Source organism: Typopeltis vanoorti, chromosome 20 (assembly GCF_054136105.1).
Source record: "Typopeltis vanoorti isolate ZY-2024b chromosome 20, IOZ_Tvanoo_1.0, whole genome shotgun sequence".
Classification (NCBI taxonomy): domain Eukaryota; kingdom Metazoa; phylum Arthropoda; class Arachnida; order Uropygi; family Thelyphonidae; genus Typopeltis; species Typopeltis vanoorti.
The window spans coordinates 23,024,611-23,037,700 of NC_143568.1; the positions used below are offsets into that span (position 1 = coordinate 23,024,611).

The following is a 13,090-nucleotide window of genomic DNA, read 5'->3' on the forward strand; positions in this document are numbered from 1 at the left end:
TGGGGCTTAAAAGCTGCATGGAGGTTGTACTTTTTTAATGATCTGGCTAATGATGTGCCACGGATGTAATGTATGGTGATGGCATTTCTGAAGTCCTTCTAAAGAGATGTTGGGGAATGGGGAGAGATTTGATTATTTTTTTAATTCTGTAATCAGTGTAGCCATTAGAAAGGAAGGTGTTATGGATGTGTTTGAGTTCAATTGAAAGGGCAGTTTTACTGGAACAAAGATTGTGGGATCTATTGGTTAGAGTTTTAAAACTCTAACCTTACCTAATGGAACCCCACTTGTAACCTTCTGCTATCTATTCAGACAACCAATCCAATTCACAGACCTCATATGTAAACCCATATGCTTTAACTTAAATATCAGCCATCATGTGGCATCCTGTCAAATGCTTTTGCAAAAGTGAAAAAAAAATAAAAATAAATAAAAAAAAATAGCAACTATCAACTCTACATTACTGTATTATAAAAGGCAATCAGATTACTAAAACAATCCATGCTAAATCTATGCTGACCTTCAAAGATAAAATTAACCTCGGCTGCCCAATGCTATATACAAACTCTCACTAATTTTTCTAAAATCTTAACTACAGAAGAAATACAAACTGGTCTATATTTTGGCATTTCCATTTTACCCTCCTTCAGCACCTTTCATATAGCTACTCTCAATGAAAAGCCAGGTCACTGGAGCTGTAAGTTCGTTAGCACATTCTCTTCAAACATGTGGCAAAATCCCATCCAGTCCCACTGCCTTATCAACATTGAGAGTATTTATTATTTGAAACTTTCCTTATGCACTTCTGAAGCTTCCCAGTTCCTTCAGTAATAAAATCTATCCCAATAAAGTAATCATTAAACAATTATTATTACTATTACTATTATTACGGGCAACTCCAGGGAGTCATTAGACTCATCGAGGGAGGCCCCAAATCATATTCATTACAACTATCTGACATTCATGCAGTATCTATCATACCTCGCCTTAAACTCATTCACTGTCACAGCATCCACTACAGACTCAGGGAGCGCATTCCACTCATTCACTACTCTAAAAGTAAAGAACCCAGCTCTAACACCTTTACTAACCACACTTTTGCCCAGTTTCCATGGATGTCCCCTAGTCCTCCCACAACCAGCCCTGTTCTCAAAAATATCTTCTGAATTAATTTTATAGAAACCTTTCAGTAATTTGAATGTCTCAATCATATCTCCCCTCCTCCACCTATCAACCAATTTTTGCAACCCACAAATCCTCAACCTGTTCTCATACGGTTCATTCCACAGACCTGCTATCATCTTGGTCACTCGCCTCTGGATCCTCTCCACCTCCTCCCCATCAAGAAGAAACCTAGGTGACCAAATCTGAGCACAGTAGTCTAGATGGGGTCTTATCAAGGCTCGATAGAGAGGAACAATAACCTGCTTGTCTCTGCTTGTCAACGTATTCTTCAGCAACCAAGTGATTTGATGAGTTGTTTTGGTCACTTTTGCAATGTGTCCCCTAAATTTCAATTCCTTAACAACCAACACTCCTAAATCTCGTGCCTCATCAATTTCCTGGAGTTGGGTTCCACCAATGCAGTAAACTGCCGCCAATCTTTTCACAACAAAATGCATAACCTTACATTTTGCCACATTAAACTGACATCCATTCTCCTTAGCCCAGACCTCCAATCTATCCAAATCATCCTGCAAAATTTTGACGTCATCTGCATTCACTATTGCCCTACCCAACTTCGCATCATCCGCAAACAAATGAACTGTTCCTCTCAGATCATTTCCTATATCATTTATGAACAAATTAAACAGCAGTGGTCCAAGAACAGATCCTTGTGGCACACCACTAGTCACAGGCCGTCTTGTGGACTCTACTCCCGAGTAAACCACTCTCTGATATCTCTCCGTCAACCACCCTCCTATCCATCTCACCAACCCTATGTCCATTCCCATATGCTGCAATTTACTGATTAGAATTCCATGTGGAATCCTGTCAAAGGCCTTGGCAAGGTCCAGTAGAATCACCGTAAACCCATTACCCTTATCCAGTTCAGCCGTCACTGTGTTATAATACGTGAGCAAGTTACTGAGGCATGACCTACCCTTCACAAAACCATGCTGTCCCCGATACAGTATCCCATTTTCTTCTATCCAATCTTGTATTTTCCTCTTGACTATTTTCTCTAAGACCTTGACAATGATTCCTGATATGCTAATCGGTCGGTAATTTACAACAGCAGTCTTGGAACCACCTTTATGCAGTGGAACTATTTTCCCCTCTTTCCACCCGCTCGGGACTAACCCAGACCCGAGACTCAAATTAAACAAAATGGTCAAGGGTACTGACAATTGTTTAGCTGCTTCTCGTACAACACGAGCTGGTATACCATCCAATCCCACAGATGTATTGACATTGAGGTTATGCAATAGACTACTCACCTCCACTTCATTAACCACAATTCCCGTATAATCTACTAGTTTATTCGTTTCTGCAATGTCACCACCTGGATGATATACTTTTGCAAAGTGCTCACTCAGTAACTCAACTATCTCAACTGATTCAGTTACCTCCCTACCATCAGCATTCTTTAAAATCAATCATTCTTTAAACAATCCACTATAATTTTCTGCATCAGTCACTCTATCCCCCATTTTCATCTAACAATGTTATTCTTTCACTTCCTCCTCTTACTAGCCACATAATGAAAGAATTCCTCTGGATTTCCCTTGGATCCCAGAGCTAATCTCTTCTCATATTCAAGTTTTGCCTTCCATACCATGCTAGCCACTATCCTGGCCAGAGTCTAATATTCCTCATGCAGCTTCTCTTCATCCTTCTTATATTTTTTCCATAACCTCTTTTCATCTTCAGTTCCCATTTGATATTGTTAGTTATCCACTTTCACCAAATCATGTTCTCCTTTTCACTCGAGGTATACAACTTTCCATTGCTTAGAGTAATGAATATTTCTTCACTATTTTCCATGCACTGAGGATATAAATGTATTCATTCCCATAGCCCCAAGGTGATTTCTAAGTTTATTATAATCACCTGCCTTATAATTCTACATAAATTCATTTTTCTTTGTTTCTTCTGCATGGATATCCATCCCAATACCATGTCTATCAATGTTTATTAAAGGATACAAAAATTACATCAAAATACTCATATTCTGACAAAATCTAGCCTAACATCACAGTGCAATTATTTACTAGAACCAAAGGAAGATACTTCATAAAGGTCAATTCAGATTTGATCATTTTTATCCTGAAGACCTTTGAAACACTAATTCACCATCCAAATTTGAATCATTCTGATTTTTAAGTCAATATCAAAATTTTGGGAGGAAATGATTACCCATAAAATTATGCCATCATAGTAAGTTTTTAATTTATCTTTAATGATGCATCTTAAATCAGATGTGTCAATATCAAAATTCAGGAATGTGAATTTCGATACAATTGTCAAACCATCAATACGTAATCTTCCCTTGACTCCCCCCCCCCCAAAAAAAATAGTAAATGGCAAAAACCTATCAGATGGTATGCCAATGAAAAATTCTGGGAAACAATCATGACATACTGTTAACATGTAATTTATACAAGTCCTCCCACTTTTAATATATGTTTTTTTTATGATAAAAATTATAATTGTGAAGATGAAAGTGTGCCAATATGAAACCCTAAACTTCACTGTTATAATATACATAATCTCACTATAATGGATTTTTAAAGGTGAACATCTTTGGAAGTGTGATGCATGATATTATTATTATTATTTATGGTAACCTTCATTGAGTCAATAGCCTCATCATAGGAGGCCCACTCAACCAGCAACATGCCTATCATAATGAGCTTTGAAGTTATTTACACTATCTATCTGTATACACAGTGCACTCAGGCAATGCATTCCACTCACTAACAACTCGCACCCTTCTTCACCATATCTTTATATATACAACTTCCAGGGATGGCTTCTCATTCTTCCCATCTTAACATCCACTTTTTATAATTGCTATGCATTATCTGATAGAATTCATTAACTAACTTGAAGGTCTCTATCATATCTCCTCTTTTCCTCCTATCCACTAACCTCTGTAATCCACATTCTATCAAATGCTCTTCATAACCAACACTCCAACAGTCCCGATTTCTTGATTATTCATGTTTGGACCCTCTCTAGTGTTTCCACATTACAGTGAAACCAGGCAACCAAATCTGAGCACAATAGTCCATGTGTTGTCTGACCAATGCCTTATATAGAGGTACCAACACCTCCTTATCCCTACATGCCAATGTATTTTTTATCATAGCAGCAACATGATGTGCAGTCTTTGCAACACTTGTCATGTGCCCTCAGAACTTCAGGCCACTATATACCATGACATCAAGATCCCAAATCACGTCTGCTTCCTGAAGTGCAGCTCTACCAATACAGCACATAGCCTTATATCTCTGTATCCCAAAGTGTAACACCTTGCATTTGTTAATATTAAAACTGCAACCCCACTCATTTGTCCAAGCTAAAAGTCCATTCAAATCTTCCTGTAGAGAATTAACATCAGCACTACTCCTGATAACACTACGTAACTTTGCATGATCGGCAAACATTTGAAGATCCCCAGTCAACTCACATGAAATATCATTAACAAACAAGTTAAACAGCAGGGGCCCATGAACAGAACCCTGAAGCGCACCACTGGTCACCTTCCTTTTCTGAGACAGGGCTCATTCATAAACAACTTGGTGGTATCATTCAGAGAGCCAATTTCCAATCCATCTGACAATATACTATCCATTCCTATCCTCTGCAGCTTGTATACCAACTTGTCATGTGGTAATCTATCAAATGCTTTTGCAAAGTCCAAGAATATCACTGTATGTGATTTTCACTTATCCAACACATTCGTCACCTTATCATAAAACAAGACCTGTCCTTCACAAAACCATGCTAACCATCATAGAGAATCTTATATCCATCAAATGAATCCTGTATTCTATTTCTAACCAATTTTTCCAACACTTTGATCACAACTGCAGATATATGAACCAGTCTATAATTGGAAACTTCTGTTATCAAACCATGCTTGTGATGATATATTTTGCTTTCTTTCCACTCCTTAGGAACTTTCCTCACTGCAAGACTCATTAAATAACCAAGACAAGGGCATGGCTAACTCTTTTGCACGTTCTTTAAAAATATGTGGTGATATGTCCATTTCCATAGCCTTATTAACATCTAACCCAAGCAACACTTGATAAACCTCTGATTCTTTCACCTTTAATTCTCGCCTCCCTTCTACATGTTGCACGGCATCATTCACACCACTATGATATAAACTGATGAAGTGTTTGTTAAATAATTTCACTATATTAAGACTATTACACTTTTTTTTATATACTCTTTGTCAAGTAGCTTTATTTTATCCTCCTACATGTTTCGCCAATTTTTCTATTGGCATCCTCAGGGAATACAAACTAGTAAGCTAAAATGAAGGTTACAGACTAGGTTATAACTGATGGTTCTAAATCATACAAAAAATTGGTATTGTGCGTGTCTCGTTAACGTGATTTATTCGTTATGGCTCATGACGTAATTGTTATGAAAGTTCATTTCTTTGATGTTTAATGATCTGATAAAAGTTTTCCAAATTTCTGGTAAAATTAGACCTTGATTCTTGTTTAGGTTTTCAGTTTTACTGTGACTGTAGCTGCTTCTTTAAAGGTTCTTGAATGGAAATTATCTTCTATGTATGGCATAAGGCTCTTATCCCACTCAATGTGATGCTTAGTAGAGGCAAAGTGGCCTGAAATGTCTTGTCTGTTATTTCTGACATATCCTACGTTTCAAAGCTTCTAGAGGTCTGACCTACGTAATTAATACCACACGAGCAAGGTATATTATATACTCCAGAGTACTCGTAGAATGGGTGAGGATCTTTCGGTGATCTTAAAAATTTCCGAATAGTGTTGATTGGTTTGAATGCCACTCTGATCTTATGTGGTTTTAAAAGGTTAGCTAATTTTTTGGAAAGGTTGCTGACAAAAGGAATCGTAATTGTACTGATGTACTGGATGTCATCACGTTGTCGATGTGGTATATCAGTAAAGAGAATCTTGTTATAGAATCTTTTTGGGTAACCATTTAAAGAAAGTTCTCTGGATATTGTGGTTAATTCCATTAGTAGGTCATCTTTGTCTGTCGTATACTGTATAGCTCTTTTCTTGAGACTATGGATAATGCTAAGTTTCTGAGCTATGTGATGAGCTGAGTTGAAATGGAGGTAACATCCAGTATTTGTAGGTTTTCTGTATACAGATAGGTTGATACTATTATTGGTTTGTTTCTTTATTAAAATGTCAAGGAATGGCAGTTTTTTTTTATCTTTTTCCATTTCTAATGTGAATTTGATGGTATTGTGGAAACTATTGATTTGGTTGAGGTAATTCATTAGTTCTTCTTTCGTATGATCCCAAATGATAAAGATGTCATCTACATATCTGTACCAAATTTTCGGTTTTGGAATGATCTGGGTTAAGATTTTTTTCTCTAGATCTTCCATGAATAAGTCAGCACAAGGAGGTGAGAGGGGACTACCCATAGCTAATCCAGTGAGTTGTTTGTAGAATGTTTTTTGCCAAATAAAATAGAAGTTAAACAGTGATTGAACAAAGTAGTGATGTTTCTTGGGAACAAGTTGTCTAAGATGTTGATGATTTCAACCACTAGAATGTTAGTAAACAGAGATGTAATGTCCAGGCTTGTTAGTATATCCTCTTCAAAAATAGTGATGTTTTTTTATTTTATCTATAAAATGTTTTGAGTTTTTAATATAAGTATCCGAAACGTGAATGTGTTGTTGTAAAATCTTCGCAAGATACTTGGACAGTTGGTAAGTGGGAGAATAGATTCCATCAACTATTGGACGTAACAGTATACCTTCTTTATGAATTTTTGGAAGGCCATACAATCTAGGAGTTAGTGGGCGCATTGATTTTAGTTTTTTTATAATTTCTAACCTTTTAAAACCACATAAGATCAGAGTGGCATTCAAACCAATCAACACTATTCGGAAATTTTTAAGATCACCGAAAGATCCTCACCCATTCTACAAGTACTCTGGAGTATATAATATACCTTGCTCATGTGGTATTAGTTACGTAAGTCAGAACTCTAGAAGCTTTGAAACGAGAAAGAAAGAACACATAGGATATGTCAGAAATAACAGACAAGACACTTCAGACCTTTCATGCCACTTTGCCTCTACTAAGCATCACATTGAGCGGGATAAGAGCCTTATGCCATACATAGAAGATAACTACCATTCAAGAACCTTTAAAGAAGCAACAACAGTCGCCCGTAAAACTGAAAACCTAAACAAGAATCAAGGTCTAATTTTACCAGAAATTTGGAAAACTTTTATCAGATCATTAAACATCAAAGAAATAAACTTTCACAACAATTACGTCATGAGCCATAACGAATAAATCATGTTAACGAGACACGCACAATACCATTTTTTTTGTATGATTTAGAACCATCAGTTATAACCCAGTCCGTAACCTTCATTTTAGCTTACTAGTTTGTATTCCCTGAGGATGCCAATAGAAAAATTGGCAAAACATGTAGGAGGATAAAATAAAACTACTTGACAAAGATTATATAAAAAAAAGTGTAATAGTCTTATGAATAATTGTCAAGAAAAAATTCAACACAATTTCACTATATTATTTTCTTTGGTTACTCTGCTACCATAACTATGCACTAGTATCAACCTGCCATAATTATTTTTCCCTCTTGCTTGCCACATAGCAGAAAAATTCCCTTGGATTAGCTTTGACCGGACTGGCCAATCTCTTCTACTTTTTCAACTATGCTTGTCACTTTACTGGCCAGCACTTTATATTTTTCATGCACCTGTTCGCTGCAAACTTTCTTGTACTTCCTCTGTAACTTCTTTTGTAACACTACTTGCTTGATTTCCCTATTCATCCAGCTCACTGCTATTTATTCACTTAACTCTTAGCATGCAGTTATGTATTGCTAGTGTTAAATACTGCCTTATCATTTCCCATATACCGTCAAGATATTTTCTACACAATTCATCAACCCAGTGTATTGATAGTAGTTGACTACGTAGCTTTTCATGATCACCCACCTTATAGTCCCACATATAAACCTTCTTGATAACTTTTTCCTGTTTTTCAAACCAATACTTCATGATCACTTTCACCAATAGGTAGCAGTGTTGATACCTTATTCACAACCACACCATGTGAGGATATCACTAAATCTAACACTGATAAACCTTGTGTTGCTTCCAACATAGTTTCACTACTCTGAAAATATTATTGTAGCAACCAGTGAAACAAGACAAAAATCCTAGTTTTTTTCATAAGTTAAAACTATTATTCATAATTTAGTATCTAACATGCACATTCCATGTGCAAGGTCTTAAAAAAAAAGTGATTTTTTTTGTTTTTTTTTTCGCTTAAAAGTAAAGTAGAACAATAAAGTATTTGTATTCTAGAACTTGTGTCATCTGATTTCATTCAATGCAAAATAATGCGCCAAGCAAGATTAATAATTTTTTCCATTTTATAAAGTATTTCACTACTATTATTAGTTTGTACTTATTTCTAAAAATATATTTAGATATTTGATGTGTTTGTATGTATGTAATTTTACACTTTTCATAATTTCATAAAATACCAATAATTTTTGTACAAGCTTTGTCTTTAAAATGATTCTTAAAAAACAGACAAAAATGCATTCATGCACATGCACACAGTTTACTCCTCTGCTATTGCATGTATATATTTAAACTTTGTCCTTGGTATGCTTGTAAAATAACTCTGCAAGCCTACCATGACTCATTAGGCATGTATGTGTACTAAACCAGTTTTTTGATAGGCAGTACTTTCAGATAGCACCTTGTTCCTCAATAGATCACAATGACAATTTCCACAAAAAAGTAACCCACTTCCTCCTAATTTTTTTTTCCCTCACTGTTTTCAGTGGTCAGTGAAAAAATACAATAATACTGCCTTTAAACAATATGACCATATCTTCCAAGATAAAATACCTGTACCCCTTCCCCAAATAATGCAGATATTATAAAGTAGCAGCACTAATATTCTTTTATTTCATAATATAACACACAAGCATTGCATTTGATGCCATACTATCTAATATACCTGCACAGTTTAACAATTTCTTATTCTGAATTATCCTTTATGATTTAAGGTATTTTTGCATAAACAAAGCAACCTTTTTCTTGAAAGATCATGAAGCAATTTGAATTGGAATGGCTTCAATTCATGGCTACAAATTCATTTGCAAGCAATTTTATTCACTACGTAACAAAAATAAAGTAGTACACCAAAGACTGCTCTAACAGACAATATTGAGCAGATTTAAATAAAAACCTTGGAATAAATGCACTGTTGTACACAGATATGCTTATGTATCCATACTTTCTGTTCATTCTCATGAGCTGCAATGACATGCAGTACATGATAATTATCAGTCATTTATTTATTTACATTAAGGATGTTTTTCTGCCACTTCCACAAAATTATTGCTTTAAATCTGTTAAATTATGCTGTAAAGTTACTGGTGCAAATGTCTTTTTTATTTATTTTTAAATGCTAGTTATGAAAACAAAAATTTTTTAATCATTCACAGTTTGAGTTACATGAATGTACAAACAAAGAGGTACAGTAGTACCTCTTCATGATTAACTCATGACAATGAATAGGAAGCCTGCTGATAGTTTCTACATTCCTTAAAAGCTTATCACATCACTGTTTCTATGTTGAAGACTTGTCCAAATTTGTTTCAAACACTTAAATGCCAATGTAATTTATTACCCAGAGTAATTTATTAATAAGGTGGTACATCTTTTGGCAACTCATATAGGTAAATGACTTCTCCATTGCTTCTGCCTTAGTATTAACACTTCAGGGTCTAGCTCCCACTGACATGAGAGTTCTTCTCAGTGGCAGGGTGAGCCTGTTACTAAGGGGAACAACGCTGAGTTTTTTTGAATTTGACCCATACCTGAACATTCAATAAAGGTCGAAACCGGTCTGGGTAGTAGCCCTTCCCTTAATGCATAGAATTATACATGTCTGCAAGAAGATGTGCTTTGCATTATGTGAGATACTAAGACAAGGAGTGATGAGAGCTTGGTCCATCTTTACTATGAGTTGCCTCAGTCCTGAAGATACTTCAGGTGCAAACTTTGTTTGCTTAATACTTGAATAAAGGATTAAACTAAATTTATTATAGTCTAACCAAGTGGAAAATAAACTTCCAGCATCTTTCTCTAAATCCAGAGTAATTTAATAATAAGGTGGTATACCTTTTGGCAACTCGTATAAGTAAATATGACCTCTCCATTGCTTCTGCCTTAGTATCACCACCTGGGTCTGGCTCCCACTGACGAGACCTCAATAAAGGTCAAAACCAGTCTGGGTAGTGGTCCTTCCCTTAATGCATAGCATTATACATGTCTGCAAGGAGATGTACTTTGCATTATGGGAGATACTGAGACAAGGAGTGATGAGAGCTTGGTCCACCTTTACTACGAGTTGCCTCAGTCCTGAAGATACTTCAGGCACAAACTTTGTTTGCTTAACACTTGGATAAAGGATTAAACTAAATTTATTAAATGCCAATAAATTATATCTTTGTTTTATCCTTTACCCAAAGCTAACCATACAAAGTTTGTGTGTGAAGTATCTTCACATGCAAACTGTTTACATACACCTGGACAAAGAATAAAACAAGAATATAATAATTTGACATCTTTAATTTAATTTATAACCAAGTGAATAAACTTTCATCACCACTTACATTACTCAACTGATTTTGCTCAGTAAACTTTGTATGTATTACTTGTGGTGTCTCTTAATTATGAAGTTTTAAATATTTTAACCTTTTTATGTCTTGTTTCATACCAGACTGTTGCACAGTCATATCAATAGTTTTTGTTGTATGTGTATTGAACTTTAAAATGGATACAAAAGTTTGATTCATTTTTATAGTGCCTCTGTAGTGTAATTGAAAGACCAGCAGAACGTTGCACTCTTCGAATGGAAAAGACCTGGGTTTGATCCTCGTCGTGATGAGAGGGAATCCTTATATGGGCTTTTTCAGCTGAAGATGAAAGTAGGCTGTTGGAAGAGGAAGCAATACAAGAAAATTTCTTGTATTGCTCCAGAGCACAACTAGAAGAATGACAGTATGTTGCATCCTTCAATTAAAGGCCTAGGTTCAATACTCGTCATGATGGGAGGATCTTAATATAGTTTTTTGCTGGCCTGGTTGGCCGAGTGGTTAGTGTATCTGCTCTCTAGCCAAAAGGCTGCAGGTTCGAATCCCGCTGATGGGCATGGATGTTTGTGATTGTCTGTGAACATACTAGTGGTGGTGGTGATGAGCCACCACTAGTATGTCCGCACTTGGATAAAGTACCTGTATGTTTACACTTGGATAAAGGATATAAACCAAGAATATAATTTCTTGGTATCTTCAATTTATACTGCTGGATTTTGCAAAGGCATTTGGCAAAATAGCACTTGGAAAACTATTACAAAAATTGGAGGGAAGGGATATGAACAGCTTTAAACACATTCTCCAAACCTCAAAAGTATCACTGTATCAGTTTGCCAAAGACCTGAGAGACAGTCATTTTAAGATAAAATTAACACTTTTTTTCTCTTATTCAATATTAGGACTCTAGTTCCTTCTGTTTTCCAGTACAATTTTTTAAAACTAGTTAAATTCTTAATGCTGTCCTCATTGATGATTCTTCTCTTACAGATTCACTTCAAACTATCTCACAGGCACAGTGATTCAGCACAGTGTCTATTCTACAGGTACTTCCATGATCACTGCTCCAGTGAATTGGTAACTATCATTCCTTTACTTTCAGTTGCACCTGTTAATACAAAAGCAGCAACTGCCAAGCATTCCTTTATTGTGCAACTGCTATGAACCTGCCTCTCCTCTTCCTCGTTTCTTCCATCCATCCACCCCTGTCATTCGGAACAGTCCTCCTTGTGAAGTAGCCCCAAACAATTACAACTTGCAACTCTTAAAAAAAAAAAAACTCAGTCCTCATCTGCACTGCACACATGGCACTGATGTGCTTATAGGTCTCTTGACTTCTCATGTGTGGGATCAGTACGTTGTCTGTTTATAGCACACCACACTTGTTACCTGGCTTACAAGAACTATTGATATCTACCTCAGAGAACACAGAAAACATTCGCCACTATCATTATGGCAAGTCAGGACTGGTAGACCACGCCTTCGATACCCTTTCACACAGGATGAGATGGAAGAAAACAAGAGTGCTACACAGAAGCAGAGAGATTGGTTTTGGAACCAGCAGCAGCTTTAAACACATTCTCCAAACCTCAAAAGTATCGCTGTATCAGTTTGCCAAAGACCCGAGAGACAGTCATTTTAAGATAACATTAACACTTTTTTTCTCTTATTCAATATTAGGACTCTAGTTCCTTCTGTTATCCAGTACAATTTTTTAAAACTAGTTCTAGTGTTATACGAAATTTTCTCTTATTCAATATTAGGACTCTAGTTCCTTCTGTTATCCAGTACAATTTTTTAAAACTAGTTCTAGTGTTATACCAAATTGTTGCAGTTTCATGTACTGTGACACTGTTTGTGCTCTGATGATGATGGATATAATACCAGTGAAATATCAGCAAATAAGTTAAATAAATAATTATTATTTTCTTATATTCTGTGTTGTGAATTAATACTGTTAAATAAACTGTCAAGATAAATGGACCATGTTATGCATCACTTGACCAAGTGCCAAATTGATGTTTTGGAGATTAGTTTGCCATTTGATGTACAATGATGTAACCTACCTATAAAAAAAGTGAGACCGAGCAGGAGTCTCTATTTTCACACTTTTGTTTCAAAGAACTAAACACCAAACGGAATAAGTTCCTAAGAAAATTTTACAAAACATGACCAAAGTGACATCAATATAAAAGTCAACAGATTTGTGGTATATTATTTTGCATAATATAACCAACTGCGTGAAATC

At 35.7% G+C, this 13,090-nt stretch overlaps 1 protein-coding gene across 3 annotated transcripts in view; it reads right to left on the reverse strand.

Moving 5' to 3' along the window:
* ArfGAP1 (ADP-ribosylation factor GTPase-activating protein 1) overlaps positions 1-13,090 on the reverse strand; it is a 320,099-nt gene that overhangs the window by 17,342 nt on the left and 289,667 nt on the right. The window lies entirely within an intron of this gene.